We start from the raw sequence: 20,521 nt of genomic DNA, 5'->3' as shown, positions 1-20,521 counted from the left end.
GGCCCATGAGCCATAGTTTAGGAATCCTTGAGCTAGTAACTCTACTCTACCCCAACCTACAACAGTCAGTATCATCAATGTGTTCATAAGACCAGTTGCTTCATATGTCCAAACACTAAAAAGATTGCACACTTCTACTATAATAAAACGCAGCCTCAACGTTCTGAGGACACTGATGTCACTGATGTCACTCACACACCGGTTCGTGGTTTCATGGTGGTGAAGCCACCACAACATCTTCATGCCCCGCCCTCGCGTCACACGTGATGACGTCGAGGGCGGAACACGAAAACAAATTTACGCACGGGGAGCAGTGTTTCCCTACTCCTCCCCTTCCAACAAATCCCAGCCGCCGCTGACGTGCACATGAACCCCGCCCCTTTCGCCACATAGCCCCGCCCACGGTAGCACATGCTTAACCTCACCAACCTCCCTCCCTCCCTGTCACCTCCCCTCCCCTTAGGTGTGTCTCCCTGGTGGTCTAGAGGTACCTGTTCCGTCGGCCCAGGAAAGAAAGAGCCCCCTATTTCCTCCCGTAGCAGTGGCTTACTTGCTGCATGGTGTGGGAGTCCGGCTCTCGGCGTTTCAAAATGGCCGCCGAGAGTTCAAGCTGCCTCGCGAGACTTCAGCTGTCATAATCTGCCTGTTTGTGGAATCTAAGCTTTTAATACCTAGTACCTTGGTGCTGTCCCTAAAATGTGGGGTAAATCATACACAGAATTCAAGTAATATAATATAAAATGTGCAATAATAGGTCATACCAAAGGTCCAGTAAGCCTAGCATTTTGTTTCTAATGGTGACCAATCCAGAATACAAGTACCCAACAGGATCCCAAAGAATAGAATAGATCCATTCCTTATTGTCACACACAGAAAAAAGGGGTAGCCTTCCCAAACCTACGTGGCTAATAATGGTTTATGGAGCTTTCTAAACCCATTTACACCCAGCTATGCTAACTGCATCATCCACATATCCCGGCAACATATTCCACATCTTAACTGTGTGTTGAGTGAAAACATATTTTCTTTGATTTGTTTCAAATGTGTTACCTATTAGTTTCATGGAGTTAGCACTATTTGAAAGCACAGATAAATGCTACTCAAGAGCACTAGCATATGTCTCTCAAGGACATTAAGATCAGTAGTAAAAAAAAAAAAAGGGTCAGCTTGTCACTATTGAAAATATTTGCAGTTCCGGCTCAAATTATACTTGGTCCCAGGAGAGGCTCCCACCATCCTTCCTGCTAAGTCCTCCTGAGTGGTAACACTCAGCAGGCTGTATGATTAGGTTCGCAGTGTAGTGTATAGATGCCAGAGGTCTACTGCATCAACACGAACACCTTAGAAGTCAATTGCCAGGAACCCAACACTAGGAAGGAATGAATACCAGAGGTTGGGTTCTTGCTGGATCATTCCTTGTGCAGACAATTTAGAACTAATTAGAAGAATGCTAAAACAATTGGGAACAAAATACAAGTTAGGAATTTGTACAAATCAGAATTAGAAGACAGGGAGAACTTGAGTTCTAGTTCTAGAATTACATTCAGAATAATTTCTCAGAACACTTATCAGAATTTCCAGATATCAATCCGTAACTCCAAACACTTGTTAACACAATAAATAAAAGGTGTAAGTTCTGATTCGTTCTTTTTCTACATGCCTTTTGGAAAATGCAATAAGAATTTGAAGCTAATTTTGTGTACTAATTATTTGGCAAGACTCAAAATTTCTCTCTGTTACACTTACCTACTAGTGAGAAAACAAGTAGGGCCTACAAGCCTACCTCTCACTCAGAGATATACCACTTGATTAGGAGGCACCCCAGGAAGGTGTTTTGGTATTTTTAGCCAGACCTATTTTACATTGAAAAATTGTACCCTTACTGGGACTGCACGAGTACTGAGGAGAAGCAGAATAGAGATAAAGACCACTGCAGAGATATTAAGGTCTTTGGACCATTCAACTATTTTTATATTCAGTCTGCTGAAGTTTGCTTCAATAAGGACAGTGTTCTTGGAGTTATCAGAATAGAAGTGTTTTTCTTCTATCCTCCACTGCATTTTTGTCTCTTGTGACCTGCCTAACGCAGCTTAAAATGGCATACCGTAGGATGCACAGAAGCATCCTATGGTAACTGCCAAATCAACATGCACTAACTACATGCTAAAACATTTTTCGGGGGGAGAGGGTTGAAGGGGCATATCTGGGGGTGAAGAATGGACATCTCTGCGCTAACCAGTTAGAGTGGGTTAATGTAGCTGTGCTAACGGTTAGTGGAGGAATACAGCATACTACTACTACTACTACTACTTATCATTTCTAAAGAGCTACTAGACATATGCAGCGCTGTACACTTGAACATGAAGAGACAGTCCCTGCTTGACAGAGCTTATAATCTAATTAGGACAGACAAACAGGACAAACAAGAGATAAGGGAATAAAAATAAGGGTTCTGAACAAGTGAATAAGGGTTAGGAGTTAAAAGCATCATCAAAAAGGTGGGCTTTTAGCTTAGATTTGAAGACGGCCAGAGATGGAGCTTGACGTACCGGCTCAGGAAGTCTATTCCAGGCATATGGCGCAGCGAGATAAAAGGAACGGAGTCTGGAGTTAGCGGTGGAGGAGAAGGGTGCAGATAAGAGAGATTTACCCAGTGAATGGAGTTCCCGGGGAGAAATGTAGGGAGAGATGAGAGTGGAGAGGTACTGAGGAGCTGCAGAGTGAATGCATGACACCTTACCACCTACAAAATGAGTAGTGAAAGGTGCTCACATGGTAATTTTTAAAAATGGCCACTCACTAATGGCAACATTAGTGCATACGCAAAAACTGGCACAAATATTATATTTAATCCAAGAGCAAGAATCAATTAACCGTAGACCTTCAAACAAAGCCCATCCACTAATAAAACACTTAATTTTAAGGTACGGCACCTCAGTGATGCAAATCCCATAAGGTTTTTCCAAAGGGATTTTATCTGCATCTACTTCTTAATCGGTACCATAGATGTTATTATCACCATCTTGAAAATATCAAAGTCATTTTTTCTATTTTGAATTTTTTACAAAGAACCTTAACAAAAATATTTATATTTTGTATTTCAAAGAGCTACCGCCACTTGGTCACACACCAGTCCGGCATTACCACTGGCTCACTGCGCTGCCTGGTTACCACCGGGTTAGCAAAACAGCCCCTACCGCCTCCTAAATAGGTAGTGGTAAGGGCTCTCCCCAGAAATGGCTGCACTGCAAGTGTTTACTTACTACACAGCCATTTCCTTTTTTGGCTTTTTACCTTCTGCAGTAAAAGGGACCTCTGAACATGGCAAATCCAGGCGCAGAAGCTACTGCAAGCTTGGTAAAAGGGGCCCTAGGTGTCCCACATTTTTTATTTGGAGTGATTTGATGTTATATGAGTTGGTCAATAAAAAGTTATAAAAGCCTTCTTTATATAAATATATGGCATAGAATCTAAAACCAATTAAAAGCCATAACAATGAACTTGCTCTCCCCTAAAAAAAAAAAAAACATGAAAATTGAAAGACAAAGGGGGTCTTTTACTAAAGGTTAGCTTCAGTTATCTGCAACAGGGCCCATAGGAATAAAATGGGCCCTGCTGCAGATAACTCGAGCTAAGCTTTAGTAAAAGACCCCCAAAAAGAACATTAATTTCAAGACAGCTAGACTTTCAAATAAGATTATAAGCCGTTTCCATATATAATTACTCTTTCAGAATTATCTTGCTTTCTTTTTGCAGCAGGGGTGGGGATGAGACAGGGCTCCCTCTGAAAACAAGTTTAAAATACTAAAGTAGTGCTTTTTGTCCTTTATCAAACAGTAAGAAATGCTATCTAAGAAGCTACACCACAGATCTCTAAGGCTCTACAACACTTACACCTGATAAAATTCTCTCAAGACACCATGCATTATCTCATCAGCCCAATCAAATTGGGCAGCAAACAGCTCTGAATTTGGATCTCCCACTTAATGCAAAACTGTCACACTTCCTGATTCTCATATATGGCTAACAGAATGACTTTAGTGGTGAGACCCCAAGCATCTCCTAAACAGAAACTAGATTTTCTACCACGTTGGTCCTGTGGAACAAAAACGGGCATTCACAAACACAAATGGAGTAGGTGATCAGAGCCATATGAGATAAACAGTATTGTTCTTTACTCAGCAGTGATCGAGTTGGGTGGTTTTTTTTTTTGTTTTGCACATAAGATACAACAGATCAAAGTACCAAGCACATTCTCCAGTGCTTCTACTGTCTAAGACATTCATCGCAATTTCATAGCTGAGTAACAAAACCAGATGTAGGATTCATAATAGAAAATAATTACAATCACAGTCCCACAGGGTAGAGTATGGGGAGATGCTGCGGCAAGAATTACAAAATTCTGCAGCACATTGTATAAATGTACATAAAAGTGTATCACTTTAAAAAAGGTACTTTTAAGATTAAATATATCTAACCTGCTATGTGTTTGGTTGTTTCCTTTCCTAGTTCAGGGTCCCTTTTTCTGCATCCACACATGCCAAAATATTGCTGGTTCCCACTCCTCCAAAACAGGAAATTCAGAGAGGGCTGGAGCCAGCAGGCTTCAGCATGAGTAGATGCTCAAGGCCCTGCACCAGCTGCACGGCATATTCTACACATGCTGACTGCCACATCACCACCCCAGAGGAAGGGAGGTAAGACAACCAACACCTCAGCGAGGGAGGGAAAGAAGGATATGTTAGATACTGCAGTGAGGTGAGGTGAGGTGAGGTGGGGTGGGGGGGGGGGGAGAGAGTGCTGGACACCTTGGAGGAGTGGAGGGACTTGATCCAGGAGTTGCCCCTATGGGAGGGGAGGGATGCATAGCTGAAGTTCACCTCTGGCACCAAATACCCTTGAACTGGCTCTCCCCTCCCCCTGCCCCCATGTGAGTGCCACAAAGCTAAGCTTACCTGAGCCTCACAGTACCAAACAGTGGCAGCAGAGATGTAGAAAAGTGCAAAGATGGAGCTTTTGGGGAGATAACGTGGGCATGTAACCATCCAGGTGATGGTTGGCTGCTGTAGCAGTTGATGAGGCCTACGTATTAAGCAAGATAAAGAAAGGAGCAGCATGACAGGAGTGAGGAATGTCAGAACTCTGGCTGCAACCAAAAGCAGCAGCTCTTGGCTCCCTGATTTCCCAGAATTCAGTGATGAGGTTAACATTCCGTTGACAGCAGCTGCACCATAACAGGAACCAAAAGGCTCTGCTCATTGAGTGTATGGGAAGAAATGAAGCCACTACCTAACAAAATGCTGAAAATGAACAAGAGATGGTGGCTTGTAAAGCCCACATTGAAAGCTGGCTACTAACTGTGTATGGAATTAACCTTCAGGAATCCATCCAAGCTTCAATTAAACAATACTATACTAGGAGCCTTAACCACATCCTTTAGCAATAAATTCTAGAACGTAATTAGGTGTTGAATGAAAAACAAAACACAAAAAAAACAGTTTCACCAATTGGCGTTCAATCTGCTTCTGGAGAGGTTCCTGGAGTGCTCCACCCCCTCCCCCAAATCTGGCTAGGTTTATCTGAAACAGTGACCAACTGTTCCCTACTTACCTGTTCCACCATTTAACAGACCTCCATCATAGTGGAGGAGTGGCCTAGTGGTTACAGCACCAGTCTTGCAATCCAGAGATGGCCGGTTCAAATCCCACTACTGCTCCTTGTGATTTTGGGCAAATTACTTAACCTTCCCTTGCCTCAGGTACAAACTTAGATTGTGAGCCCTCCTGGGACATTCAGAGTACCTGAATGTAACTCACCTTGAGCTACTCCTGAAAAAGGTGTGAGCAAAATCTAAAAAAATAAATAAAATCTCTCCCCTCAGCCTAATGTATAATTATGGTACAGCCAGAGACCCCCCCACTGGAATGGTGGTGGGCCCAGTCACAGAGCTCAGGCCAGTACAGACCTTGGCTGAGTCAGAAATCTGATGGCTGACACAACTGGGAGTTTACTGGAAAAGTATGGCCTAGTTGGTAGCCCACATTGAGGCACATTGAGGCACATTGAGGCATTCCAAATGATGATTTGTGGGCTTCACTTAATGATCAAAGGCTGTAAGTATAAATGCATTGTATAACTTGTAATCTAAATCCAGTTTGTCATAAGGCTGGTATCTTTTCCTTAGATCTAACATCTCCCTTAGAGGCAATAACTCCTTGATTACCCCAGTACTAGTGTTATTTAGAGATGGAGTCAGATTAAGGTCACTCTAGCCTTCTTGGGGGGGCTTGGGACCCCTTAATTCTCAACACTTCTTACCTGTTTAGTACTTGTTCATAGGGAAGCTGATAAATCCCCTTTATCATTGAACCTCTTCTGATTCCATTCTATCAGTTTCTACCATGATTACAAATCCAAAGTGAATACACCTTACAGTTACCAATTTCCAGGAAAAGAGCACTGCTCCAAAAATAATTTTTCTGTGGTAACGTAATGCAATACCAGGGGATTTGCCTGTAAACATCAGGTATCCCACAATCACTGCTACCAAAGCCACTGTAAAAAGTACATATGAAAAGAAATAAAATACATACTGCCTGATAGGATCAATATCATATAAAGAGTGATGCCCCCCCACACACACACACACTTTTTATACATAAAGAGCAAAACGTTATTTCATAAAATAATATGACAGCTAGTAAATGCATTTATTTCCAAAATGTGTGAAAGTCTGCTCTGTTCCAGATCTGTTGGAAGCATTTTACAGACACTGAAGGGTCTTTGGAGAAAAAAAAAAGGGGGGGGGGCTTGCGGCTTGTTAGGTTATTCACTGAGGCATGTTTATGCCTGTGACCATTAATTAAATACCTTCTGGTTCTGCAGACCATGGTGATCTCCTAAGTAACTACTAGATGATGTATTCAAAGGGCAGGCAGACTCTGTTAGTAGATAAATACATGGCGGCTCAACATAGCCATTTAAGGCAGTTTGTCAGGAATGTGTGGTAGAAAGCAGGTATTCATATATAAATGCATTAATCTCCAGTGAATGGTAAAATAAAGTTGTGAAATGCCCCAGCTGCATTATGACTACTATAAGCACTGAAGCTGGCATGTCCCAGATCTTGCTTAAAAGCAATTCTCCTGATATTCAGTGCTATTTAACTGGAATGGAATGGCTCCTTGCTGGTTAAATAATGCTTAACTGGCCATCCGCAACAGCCAGTTATTCCCTGCTGAATATTCCTAATCAGCGCTTACCCCCAGATTCTATACAGTGCGATTTAAGTTACACGTGCAAATCCAGTCGTATTCTGGATCAGCATGTGCAGCCGGTCAGCAATTGCCACAATCAAGCACTTGACACTAATTGGCATTAATTAGAATTTAATTGCACAACTTGCTAAGCATATTCTACAAGTAAATTCTAAGTTGCATAGTTGAAAAGGGGGCATAGCCATGGGAGTGGAATGGGCAAGTCATGGGCGTTTCTAACATCTATGCGCGTTGTTATAGAATACACCCGGTCCGCAACTAACTTGGCATAACTGCCTGCAACTAAATTTAGTCATGTGGACAGATGCTTTGCATATTCTATAAACCGTGCAGAAATTTAGGTTTATTCTATAAAGTACACCTAAATTTAGGTGTACTTTATAGATTACGACTAGGTGTATTTTGTTTTGGCACCAATGTTTTAGGCATGATATATAGAATCTAGTCCTTAGTGCAGTGGGATATCCACAGTGAATATTCATGGGAGATATTTGCATGCACTGCCTCTACTACTTGCAAATCTCTCTCATGAATATTCATTGTGGTTATCCCAAAAACCTGACTGGCTAATGTGCCTCTAGGATCAGGTTTGGGAACCACTGCCTTAGCGGCTAATGGGTTATATATAACACAATATAACCAGCTATCCACTAATATTCAGTGCATTGACAGCTAAGTTTGGCTGAATATCAGCTTGTCCGGTTAAGTTTAAACTGGATACTCAATGCAGGTCACCGGAAATAGCCAGGCATTGAATATCTGGTCTCACCACCAACCGCAGGAATTAGCCACGCCACCTCCCACGGTCTGAATATACTGGTTCTGATAAAAGGGCACAGGCTTCTCAAGGTGCAATAACAAACTGATTTTGATCAACAGTGCTATAAAAATAAGACAAACTGTACCCTGCCCCTCCCTCTATTGCCTGTCACTGCTCCAAAATGGCAACGGCAATGTCTCATCTTTCCTCCTCCCCATAGTCTATACTGTTCTTTCTCTTCCCACTCCTCATATCCTGTATTGCTCCAGTTCCCCCTCCCCAGAGTCTGCACTGCTTTCTCTCCCCACCTCCATATCCTGCATCACCCCATCTCTTCCCCCCCCCCCCCCCCCCGGTATTCCACATTGTCCCAGCTGTGTCCTTGTCCTCTCCCCCTCCCAGTGCCTCACTCATTTTATGTGGTCTCCTGCTCCTGCGCCGGCCTGTTGTCCTGTTGGTATTCACGTAGCTATGGTGTCAGCAATGAGCAGAAAGCAAGCATGGGGATGTTCCCCCGTATGTGCTGCCGAAAGCTCTGCTAGATCTTTGTTGTCTGATAATTTTTCTAATGAGCCCCCTGTCCATTCACTATTTCTTTTCTTCTTCACTTTCTGCCCTATAGCCATCTTTCATGTTCATCTTTCCTCCAGTTTTCTACCTCCTCAAATATATCTAGTTTCCCTCTCTTCCTTTCCCATCCATCCATAGGCAGCATCTTCCTCCCTTCTCGTTTCCCTTCCCCTCCATCCATAGGTAGAATCTTCCTCCCTTCCCTTCCATCTATGAGACATTTCCTTCCTTTCTCTTCCCCTCCCCACCAAACATGTGCATTTCCCCTCTCTCTTCCCTTCTCTTTCCTCCGTTCATGTCCAGCATCTCCCTTCTATTCTTCTTTCATCCCCTATTTCTATCCAACATCACATCTTTCTCTGTGTCTCTCTTCTCCCGTCCTACATTGCCCTTATATTTTCTCCCACCATCAAGCATCACTCCATCTCTCTCTCTCTCTCTCTCTTTCTCTCTCTCTCTCTTCCCAGACCTCAACACACTTCTCCTTTCTCCTTGTCTGAGCTCATCCAGATCTTCCAGCCTCATTCCTCAAGCCCTCATAGCCCAGCATGTTGACTGGTTTTCCTCCAATGATGCCTTCTCCTGCTGCAGAACTGTGACTCCCAAGTAAAACTGCTCATCTCTACTCCACTGCTCCCTTCCACCACCATCCACCATTGCCCATCTCTACCCCCTCCCTCTGTCCCCATTCCACCACTATCCAGCGATTTCAGTCTCTCTCCCTTTCCTCCCCTGTGCTCGCTCTGTCCTGGCTCCTCATCTGGACTGCTGCTTCTTAAGTCTGCATGCTAGCAGCAGCAGTGACAACAACAGAAAACAGAAGGCAGGCAGATGTGATACTGGCTTACACGTTCCACTGCAGGCTCTTCTGGACCCACCCTTTCTGATGTAACTTCCTGTTACAGAGAGGTGGAACCGTCAAAGCCAGCAGTAGGACAGTTCTCTACATGTCTGCCTTCTGTTTTGTTCTTGGTGTTGCCGCCTGCATGCAGACCAGTGGAAGTGGGGGTGGAGAAGGAGCAAAGACAAAATGAGTGCAGGAAGAGGAGAGAAACCGGCAACGCTGAAAAGTGGTGGAAGAAGACGGGCAATGCAGGATGGAGATCCAGACAAAAAAAATGATTCCAACCCGAAGAGTCAGTGGGCCCAGCAATGCTGGTGAAAGGGGAGAGGAGGGAGACGGCCCAGTGGCGTTCCTAGGGTGGCTGACACCCGGGGCGGCTCGCCGATGTGCCCCCCCCGGGTGCAGCGCCCCCCCCCACCCCCGGCGAAAGGCCACCCCCCCCCAGTGCAGCGTGACCCCCCACCCCCGGCGAAAGGCCACCTCCCCCCCGCCAAAGGACACACCTCCCCCCCCAGCGAAAGGACACCCCCCCGGGTGCATTTTTACCTGCTGGGGGTGTGCCACATGCCTGTCTGCTTCGCTTGTTCCATGCTCCCTCTGCCCGAAACAGGAAGTAACCTGTTCCAGGGCAGAGGGAGCACGGAACGAGCGGAGCAGATAGGTGTGCGGCACCCCCCCAGCGGCGTGCACCCGGGGTGGACCGCACCCACCGTCCCCCCCCCCCCCCCAGGAACGCCACTGAGATGGCCAATGCTGGATGCTTTGGCTTGGGGGATGGGAGAGCCAAACAAAAAAATGATGCAAACCCGGTAAGACAGTGGGGCCGGCAGGAAGATTGGGGCCATTAAACGCGTTAAACAACGCATTAATCACATTGTTAACATATTTTACATTACATACACAAACCAGCTCCCTCATTTCCCTCCTTCCTCTGCACAACATAATCAGTTTTGATGCTCCTAGTCAGCAACATCAGAAATACCCATTAAAACATGCTTTTACATTATCTTCTTTTGATTTCTTGTGACTAATTTTCTCCTGTTTAGTGCAGATGGGGGGAGGGGGTATGTGACTGCAGGAAGGTTAAACCAAAAAAAAAAAAATCAAATTCCTCACCTAAAAGAGCGCTAAAATTGAAAGCTACCTTGGAATCTCTACCTTTTGTGTTTTGTGTTTTGTGTTGTTGTGGTTTGTTTAGTCATTTATGCCGATTTTAATCCTATTGTAAACCAACTTGATGAGAAACTTTTTTATGTAAATGTTATACAAATAAATAAATAATGAATTCCTCTCACTTCCTAGGCCCTCTTATGGGATCACCTTTACATTCTGAAAAACTGAACGAGTTCAGATTCTGAAACACAAAAACTACCCCAATTTCGATACATAATGTCACCCAATCTGGGGCTATTTTTTTTAATGTGGTGGGGAGGGGCGTCCACCTCTTGCTGTACCTCTTTATAAAAGTTTTAAAAAATTGGTTTTATGACTTTTTGTGTGCCTTCCTGTACTTGTCATCTATTAATCTGAAAGACTGCAACTCCCTACCAACTCAGGTATCTTATAATATGCAAGCGTGTTGATACACAATATAAGTTCTACTACACATATATAGAGATATATCCCCACATACATTCATAGAAACTCACATATCCCCAATGTACACAAAGCCATCTCTTTTATTACACAGATGCCTCCGCAGAGAGCCACTTCTGAGGTTTGCAGAGAAAAAGGACTCCCGCTGGGTTCTTCATTTCACAGCCAGCTAGAGGCACTGGGGCTTCACCTTCTATATTCAGCAGGGAAAACTAATAAAGGAAACTATCCCAATTTGTTATTATCAAAGGCTTTTTTTAATCCTTTCTTTCATAGAATTGTAATCACAGGGAACTGGCACGTTTTCTTATATTATTTAACATAAAAAAGAGTCTTTAATTTCCTCCAATTTAAGACAAAAGGGAAAGAAAATCTGTGTTGGGCCATTAAATGGATTGTTTTCTGGCTCCTGTAACTACGTGTTTAAGGCATTTTCTCTCTCCTGTTTTCTTTCCACAGCCTAGTGCAGAATATTAACGAGTATCTTCTTAATTACAGGAATATACAGACAGGTAAATTGCATGGAGTTATCTTTCAATCTAAACATGCATTTATTTGGTCAGGCGTGTCGTTCTCAAGGAAAATTTTTCTAATTCACTCTAGAGGTTTGCTCTAGAATATCCAAAATAATCATAAAAAGCCAAATTAAAAAAAAAAAAGTGAAGAGCTGGGAGATGATTAGCTCTTCACTCTTACTGGCTGCAATTTAAAATTTAGGATGAAATCCCAAACTGTGACAGGAATACAAACACTTGGCGCTGCGTGTGTCTGGTCTAATTTTTGTCCTGAAAAAAAGGCAGCAGTGAAATCTTAGCCTCCATCAGTATTGCTGACCCTAAAGCCAACCCAACTGGCCTTCAGGAATTCAGTATCTATCACTGTTCCTGAAACCTAATCTCCCACAGAAGGGCAGGTGCAGTGAGCAGCAGTCAAACAGCTTTCAAGATATCCCATGACCCCTAAAGAAAATGCAAGAGCATTATTCATATTCTTCCTCGAACTCTGGTGTTAGGGACTCTGCTTATCACTATATTCGATTATGGTTTGACTGGTTTAAATCTTCCAGGTATAAAAGAACTTCAAATTATACAATTTGTGCAACTGAATAGGGTATCATGCAGCTCTTTTAGTATACCATACAGCTCCTCAAGAGTGTCTAAGGCAAACTCAATTTCCTTAGATAAGCGGCATTAAAAGAGCCGATAGCCCCAGGCTGAAACCACAATCAGAAATCACTTTTGATTCAATCAACATTTTAAAACAAGCTGGTCTGCTCAAGTTTAAACCTGGCATACAACAGTGTTGTAAAGGTCGGCAAATTCTCCGACACTGTTACAAACTGTGACAAAGAAAAGCTAAATGTAAAGTGGAATTTCCAGTCAATGGACATCTTTTCTTTGAAAAATAAAAACATTCTGGCTATGAGAATATTATTAGTAATATTATTATTATTCAAAAAGGCCCAAGCAGCTTAAACAATCAGCAGTAGTTCATTCTCAGACTAAAGGAGGGTAAGGGAGCCAAGCTGGGTCACTGTAATCAAAGCCGGCTAGCAGTCTTTTGTGGAAGGAATGCATACAATTCCGACAATGTGAGGCCTGGGGTTTCCATGTGTCTCATTCAGGCCAGCCCAGCATCTGACACTGACTGAAGGAGTGAACCAATTCTGCACTCTAGAAAAGTTAACTCCTAGGCAAGGTGCTTGCTGAACACCACCCTTGACGCTAATCATTTCCCTGGCTTGTTAGTGCATTCCCTTGAGCTCTGGCATAGGAATGACCCTAGGATTCCTAACCACATCCATAAGCAAGTTCCTTAGCTATGCCAGTCATCTGACACAGCACCTGATAAACAGATAACTTACGATGTTTGAAATCTTATTTAAATCAAACATATGAACAACGAAACACAAAAATCAACTGAACAAAAAATTAAAACAAAATGTATTTCATTTTGATACTACTACAAAGGGATTATTCCCAGATTCTATATATGGCACCGAAACTTGTATGTGCAACTAAACCCCCCTTTCACAAAGACATGCTAGCAGCTGCTAGTGCGGTAATACTGACACAGCCCACTGAAAGTGAATGGGCTCAGTCGGCACAGGGCCGCCGAGAGGGGGGGCAAGGGGGACAAAATTCTCCTGGCCCAGGCCTCCAAGGGGGGCCCGGCGCTGGGGTTGCTCTCCTTCTCCTGCTCCCAGGCCGTCGGCGCTGCAGTCCCCGGTCTCACCTGCCCGCCCTCGGCTCTATCGATAGCCCCCCTCCGTCCGCCACTGTGAAAGGGCCCCCTGCAAATCGGCAGCGCCTCACCTCTGTGTGAAGGCGGCAGATCACCTCCCTTCGGGCCCTTCCTCACGGTGTCCTGTTTACTGAATTTGGCCTTATGAGCACAAAACAGATCTGCAGGACACAGGCTCCATCAGCAAAGTCCCAAAACCCTAAAAAGAAATTTAAAAATCTTGAATAAAGCACCCAAATTCAATGTTTAATGCTGAACCCCATATTCCTAGTTTAGCAAACTGATAAAAGAGACTAGAGAATGCTGATAGAAATCCTGTAGTAGCCAAATGGCTTATAAATCTAGGAACAGCATTCACATCCAGGCAGACTGGGTTAAACTGTTTATCAGATCATCATTTAAGTGGGCTAATCATATATGGGAACATTTTTGTTTCTTGATGGGGGGAAGGGGAAGAGCCGAAGAGGGGAGGACCAGGTTTTATTTTCTGCACTCTCTTAGCGACTTCAGTTTTATTACTGAGGAGTGGCATGAATATAAATGCTTTGAGCATCTGAGAAGGCAGAAGAGTCCTTGCACACCAGCCAAAGAGCAAACAAAAGATGCATGGGATGCTGCGAATTCCCCTTGCTATGATTCGCACGCATGAGCTATCAACAATATTGTCCGGACATCTAAAGTCATTACGGCTCGTAGGCGAAGAAACAAAAGCCTGTGGCTGCCATTCCTGCTACTGGACCTGCTCTGGAATGGCAAGTCCTGGAGACTTCTGCCCTGGAAAGTCGGAATTTCATAGGCTGTGCAACCCATCTACAAGTACAAACGCAACTTCCCTGAGGCAGTGCTGTTTGCAATAACCTTAAAGAAACCCAGCAGAAGATGTGCAAAAAGGCAACGCCATGAATAGGTTGGCCTGGGCAGTTGTACAACTTGCTAAAAAGGGATTTGTAAGCCCGGTACTATCTCTTGCTGTGCTGTGGCTCCCTTTGCACCAAAGAAATAACTCTTCCCCCTCTGCTCCTGCCCCAGTAAATCACTGGTAATAAGAGCAAGACATTTCTAACTACTCTACCCTGCTCCAGGCTGCTACCTACCCATTTGCATTCCTTAAGCAGCATTTACAAATCCCAGCTCAGGAATGAAAGAGCGGAAATACATAGACGGATACAGATCTATGCAGACGCACAGACTGCCAGTATGAACTTTTCATCTGAAGAAAAATACTCGACAGGTTCCCTATTTCAGCCCTGAAAGAAAATGGATTTTGACACATCACGTATGCTAATGTTTCTCAGGGATATAAATGATAACGGCCTATACATGGAAAAATAAAATGGGGTTTTAGATTTAATTAAGCACTATGCTATTTAGAGAACAAATCCATCAGCAGCCTGCTTAATTTCTGTAAAACAGACTAACTAGGAGAAGATCTAAAGTTTATGGCTGGGAGCAGTCTGCAGGTTTTCACTGACTAGTCAACTTCTTTAGGTGGGCTTCGGGATTCTTGTACTATCTTCCTGTGATAGGAATGACAGCATAACTTCCAACAGCATCCCCACCCCAACCAGGCAAACAAACATTTAGAACAATGTATTTGTTTCTGAAAACAAGCACAATTCTCATGGCCTGTTTAGGATGATTATTTCTGCGTGCACACAAAGAGGTCCAGAGGTACAAACACAGAAAAAGATGCACTGCCATGACAGCGAAAGCTCAAAATAAAACAAATAAATCCTGAAGCTTCATACCCTTCTTGCTTCTCACTGGATGACTTTATTGAATTCAGATATACCCTGAAGGTTGGGTTTCCAATCGCAGCCCCCTCCCCCTCACAATCTGTACTGTCCAATAGTTCATCAAATCAAGCCCATTCTGACAGCAATTCAATATGCAAATGATTTCACTCAGCTCTTCTACACAAGGTCTGCCTCGTCAATTTGAAATACTGAAAATCAACAGAGGAGCAGTGTAAGTATACTCGACCTCATTGCCTAATGTCTATCAAGGCTGCCACGGTTGGTCGATTTTAAATTTGTGAACCTAGCACTCCAGACGTACAGTGCATCTTCAATCCAGCCCTCCCCCCCCCCCCCCCCCCCCCGCATCACCACTCTCCACCCTAAGTGCTGAATATACATTGGAATTCCAGAGCTGGCAAATCTGTACTAGCACTTACAAAGCTGGTTTGAAACACACCATCCATTTGCCTTCATTGTTTCCTCAGGGCTCCCTCCCTCTGCTGTACTCCCCCTCCCCCACTTCCAACACAATGCCGGCGGTCACATTCCAAAATCCTAACCTAATCCAACTGGAAAGGCCTTTGCTGTATAGTGTCTTCCAAATAATAACTTCAGAGCACAGGCATAATCTGCCTGTTTACTTTAGGAGGCAAAGGGTAAAGAAGTGATATTGATGGTGGGGGGGGGGGGGGAAGAGTGGCAGGGGACCAAGTCAGCAACAGTACTCCTAACATTTTTTGTCCCCATCCTAACTTCCTCATCTCCACACCGAAACTACGGCTATCCATGTTACTATCTGCCCTAATGTGATACAAGACGGACATTCAGCAAACCACACCATTCTTAAACATACATGTATACAAGATATATATGTCAACAGTTGGGTGTCGAAGCACACCAACTTCTTACTACATGGTCTGCCTTTTTGCTTAAATGGTACGTTATCCAATGGGGTCTGTAGCATTTTAGGATGTAAAGTAAAATGGGCGCAGAAGGTGTAACTCTAGTCACTTTACTGGGCAGGCTAGATAGACTATACTGGCCTTTACCTGCCATCAGTTCCTTTTAGGATGGGCATTTTTTTTCTTTTTCTACAATTTCAACAATGAGCAGTCATGGAAGTTCATGCAAAACCCCACCCCCACAATTCTCCTCAATCAATCATGATGGGAGGGGTTAATGGCAAGAACCCCATATTAAGAGTCTTCCAGGGAACAGCCATTTGATTTATTCTCAGCCCATCAGGGCAATTGATTGGTCTGAGGAAATCTATAGCAATGCCCTTTGTGTGTCAACCACGTGAATGAAAATTCCTCCTGCCGAATGACTGAATACCCGTGCACTGGTAGTTACTCTACAAGAGCAGTTTATACGGGCCCCTAGTGGCTTAACACATAGCAGCAGAGACCAGGAAACCCCACCAGCGCTCCTTGGGTCTGGATTCCCCAACACACTCCGCTATATGAACAGTGACCTTAAAAATCACAAATGCTTCTTTTATGTAAGCTGCAATCACCAGTACACACAGCCCTAGACCTGCCTCCTCTCTTCTACCCCCTCCCCAAAAAAGCATCGCCTCCAAAACATTAAAGTATAGGGGGAGGGGGATATGCTTTATCATTTCATATTCAGCAACTGCTGCAGCACAGCACAACCAGAATCCAAGTTACACAGCGGCCACATCTTCAGTTCATACTGTTAATCCATATTATTTCATTACAAAGCAATAGGGCTGGTCCTACTTGAAGACAACGGTTTCACAACACGGACTGAAAGCTAAAAGGATATGGAGCTGCAGTTTTGCTGTTCCGTCACTATCCTTGACAACTCTGCAATGCTAACGCAAGCCACAGTGAAATTTCATCCAGCCTTTCGTAGCCTAGACAGTTCCTAAGGCGCACAGGCTGAATTCCCATTTTCACACCAAAGAAGAAATCTAAATTTACCCCATCCTTACCAACAGCCAAGAGACAACACTAAAATAAGAAAGCCACTCCTGAAAAAAAGTCCCCAATTAAATCTCATTCCCCGTCTTGTCATTCACACACACGCACATAAAATGTTGTGCAGGTTAGCTACTTACAAAATCCCTTGCCAGCACCTACACAGCTTTTAGCAGTTTTAACTGGACAAAATTTGACAGCTGAATTTATGAAAGTGGCCAGCTTGTCGATTTCACACTTCAAAAATACAATAGCAGCAGATCTCCTGGGAGTGAATTTGAAGCAAACTGTCACAAAACTGCAAACTGGAAGTATAAATTCTTTTCAAGATGAAGAGAAGCTGATGGGAAGAGGTATCGCCAGGAAGGACAAATAAACGTCTTAATTTTTAGACCTGTTTATGTTTTAAATAAGGTTGTGAATCTGAAAGTAGGGAAGCATTTTTGCTTTCTCCAGTTCAAATTTCCCACCCACCCCTAGCCCCATGACACAGGCAGTCATTAATCTGTGCGCTAAATCCCCCACCCCCATGAACCTGGTTTAAAGTCGGTACAGAAGACAACTTCAAAAAATCTAAACCTTGCACTACCTTTGTTATTAAATCCATTTCCTCACTGCAAACTTCTGGATTTTATATCTAATTGTAAAAAGTTACCTTGCATTTATGATAAACTCTGGTGCGGAATAGCTGTGAAGTTTACATGAATATAAAGAGTAACTGTACGCACACAATTACAAAGAAAGTCCCTACACAGCACAGGCATAAAACAAAGCCCCCTCTTCTCCATGCCCCGCAACTGTGGGTAGGTGGAAACAATTGGCTTTCGACTTTCAGTCTCTGAAGCCAGTCATCCAGCAACCTCTGTCTGGGGAAACCTCCCAAGAAACCCGGCAAAGTGCCACATAACACAAGTCACCTCTTCTCAAAAACAAGCCCGCTAAAAGTCTTTAAATGATATGGGGGCTTTCTACTGACCAAATTAAGCCAAATATCACAAACAAAATCAAGAATTGGGAGTGATGGGAAGGAAGGGGGTAGGTTTTTAGTGGTCAGAAAGCAAAGCATTACTGGTTAGATAGGGAGGGAACGGACCACTCCACTATGAAGCTTTTTCATTAATGAAATACCAGCCTGGGTGATAAGAACAGACTGGAAAATAAGATACAGCAAAATCAAAACACGGATGAACTTGGAGGAGGAAAGTAGAGCTTGTTCCTCTGCTAATTCCCAAGTTATGCTCTAAAAAAAAAGAATTATAATAAAACAAAGGAAGTGGGGGAGGAGACCAAGGTTTGCTGGCCAATACCCACTGTGGTGGACGCAAAATCGGTCCCCTTCCATGAGAAACTGCCATTGATGCCTCACCCCCCCCCCCCCCCCCCGTTCAGAATTTCGCCATCCTTCTGTCCCTGCAAGCCAAGCAGCTCTCGCCCCCCTCCCCCAAACAAAAACTGAACCAGTAACAAAACACTTTCATTGTGCAACTAACAGATCCTAGCCAAATAACCTAGCCCGGGCATCTCTTCCCAAACAGCCCACCTCCCATCACATTTCAAGTCCTCTGGCTCCCGATGAGCAGAAAAAGCCGAGATCCTGCAAGACTGAGGAGAAGCAGTTGGAGGAGAGCTGGTCTATACCTTGTACATATATCTATCTAAGCATCATCTTCATGTGAAACCTTCATGCACTCATGCAAATGTAGCAGACCATGCATTTTGCACTCTAAATGTTAAAGAGGAAAGGGTAGTAGCACTAAGTCAGCACAAGTCAAGGGGGACTCGGGGTACCTGGTCATGCTCCCTCCTCTCCGGCAACCGCTGCTCCCTCCAGGTTCACACTTTAATCCCAGGCAGAAGCAGCAGCAGCGGTGCTGATGGTGGGTAGTCCGCGGGATCCACGTTTTACCCGGACCCGTGGTGGTGATGGCTGCAGCACTCCGGTGCGGATCCTCCAGCTCCTCCCGCTGTCCGTGCACATAAATCCCCACCCCCGAGCCTCCGCCGGCGGCGGCAGGTCCCGGGGTGGCGGTGTCGAGTCCCTGGCTGGGATCCGTCTCCCAGGGTCCCCCTCCCACCCCCCTCCCCTAGCTCTTGCCAGCCCCTGCCACCCTCCCACTCCTCAGGGCTGGACCTGGTGCGAGGAGCCGTCGTCCTGCCACAGCAGCACACTACCCCCTCCTCTCCCCCCTACATAAGCAGCACACGCGTGGGGATCCGTATGTGTGCCTGCACCAGGGAAAATGAATCACCAGGCCGTCATCCAAGCAAGCTTCCAGCCAGTTTCACTTTGCAAGCAGCATGAACAAGTTGCAGAAAAAGCTGCGAGTAACCTGATGCAGCTGAAATAAACTGCTTGCTCTCTTCTCCGTGCTTGCTTTGCTCTGTTGCTACTCCCTTTCAGCAACCCGGGCTGGCTCCCTGCAGCTCTCCCTCCACTGTTTCAGCAAAAAGATCCGCCCCCCTTACCTTGCCTTAAAGGAACAGAGACTCTATTTGTTGTGCTGGAACTGCCTGTCTTAAAGTTACAGGGATTTGTGAGTTGCTTGGAACTGCTGTCTGTGTTAATCACAGTGATTTCAATAGGAGGCTACTAAGGGACACAAAGCAGAGGAAAAGCTGTCTCAACGTTCCTCAAGATCCCCACCAGGACTTCTGTTTGCAAAACCTGAGGTGCATTGAGTCCTACTGACTTGGGGCCCCATGCACAAAACTCCGACACTGTAGTGAACAGCACCAGAAAAACACCGAGTCAAAATTACGGATTATATGCCTGCTGTTAGTTTTGAGCATTGGTCGGAAAAAGAGTCTGAGAATTCCTGATGCATGCCCACAAGAGTTGTTTGGTAGGCACAGTTCTTGTATGCATGTCCAGCAATGATTGGACCCATAAGAGCCAACTTTTCAGAATTATTGGGGGTGCTAAACCAAGTGGAATAAACCCTACCTTGGACACATACAAGGAATTTTCTCAATGTTGGGGGTGCTCAAGCACCCACACCACCCACAGAGTCGGCTCCTATGACCCCTCCAGACCCCTCGCTTCAAAATCTCCCTGATGATCCAGTGCACCTTGGCTCCCCCCAAATCTTTAAAACCTCTCTCAACCCCCCCCCCCCACCCAATGCCCCAAGAACCAAAAAAAACCCCTGCTGATCCATTAAAAACTCCTCTCGAGCCCCGCCTTGCAGCCCATAAACCTCTGTCATGGTCTACTGACCCCCATTCCACCACATAGGTTAGTTCAATAGTTTGAAGTAGGAGAGCACTCCTGCCACTGGACCTGCCCTTCTCTAAACGACAGTTTCCAGCTCCTGCCCAGTGAATCCTGGGATGCACTGGGAAAGGCTAACTACAATTTATTTATTTATTTATTAGGATTTATTTACCACCATATAAGGGGAAAACTCTTTATATGGTGCTTAGCCCCTCCCAGTACATTCCAGAATGCACTGGGCAGGGGCTGGATGCTGACAATTTCAAAAGGGCGGGCCCAAAGGCAGGAGGCAACTATCAAAGGTATATGGAGGTCACTAGAGTTCCACAGAGGT

The 20,521-nt window shown here is 44.6% G+C and overlaps 1 protein-coding gene across 12 annotated transcripts in view; it reads right to left on the bottom strand.

Moving 5' to 3' along the window:
- PTPRD (protein tyrosine phosphatase receptor type D) overlaps positions 1-19,020 on the bottom strand; it is a 1,064,164-nt gene extending 1,045,144 nt beyond the window's left edge. For all 12 annotated transcript variants that reach the window (XM_030194293.1, XM_030194296.1, XM_030194294.1 and 9 more), the window contains exon 1: positions 18,762-19,020. The gene's annotated coding sequence lies outside the window, so the exon portion shown is untranslated. The remainder of the gene's footprint in view (positions 1-18,761) is intronic.
- Positions 19,021-20,521: the final 1,501 nt, after the last annotated feature.

Source organism: Microcaecilia unicolor, chromosome 2 (genome assembly GCF_901765095.1).
Source record: "Microcaecilia unicolor chromosome 2, aMicUni1.1, whole genome shotgun sequence".
In the NCBI taxonomy this organism is placed as follows: domain Eukaryota; kingdom Metazoa; phylum Chordata; class Amphibia; order Gymnophiona; family Siphonopidae; genus Microcaecilia; species Microcaecilia unicolor.
The sequence above is the reverse complement of the archived record's forward strand: the minus strand, read 5'-3'. Positions and strand labels throughout refer to the sequence as shown.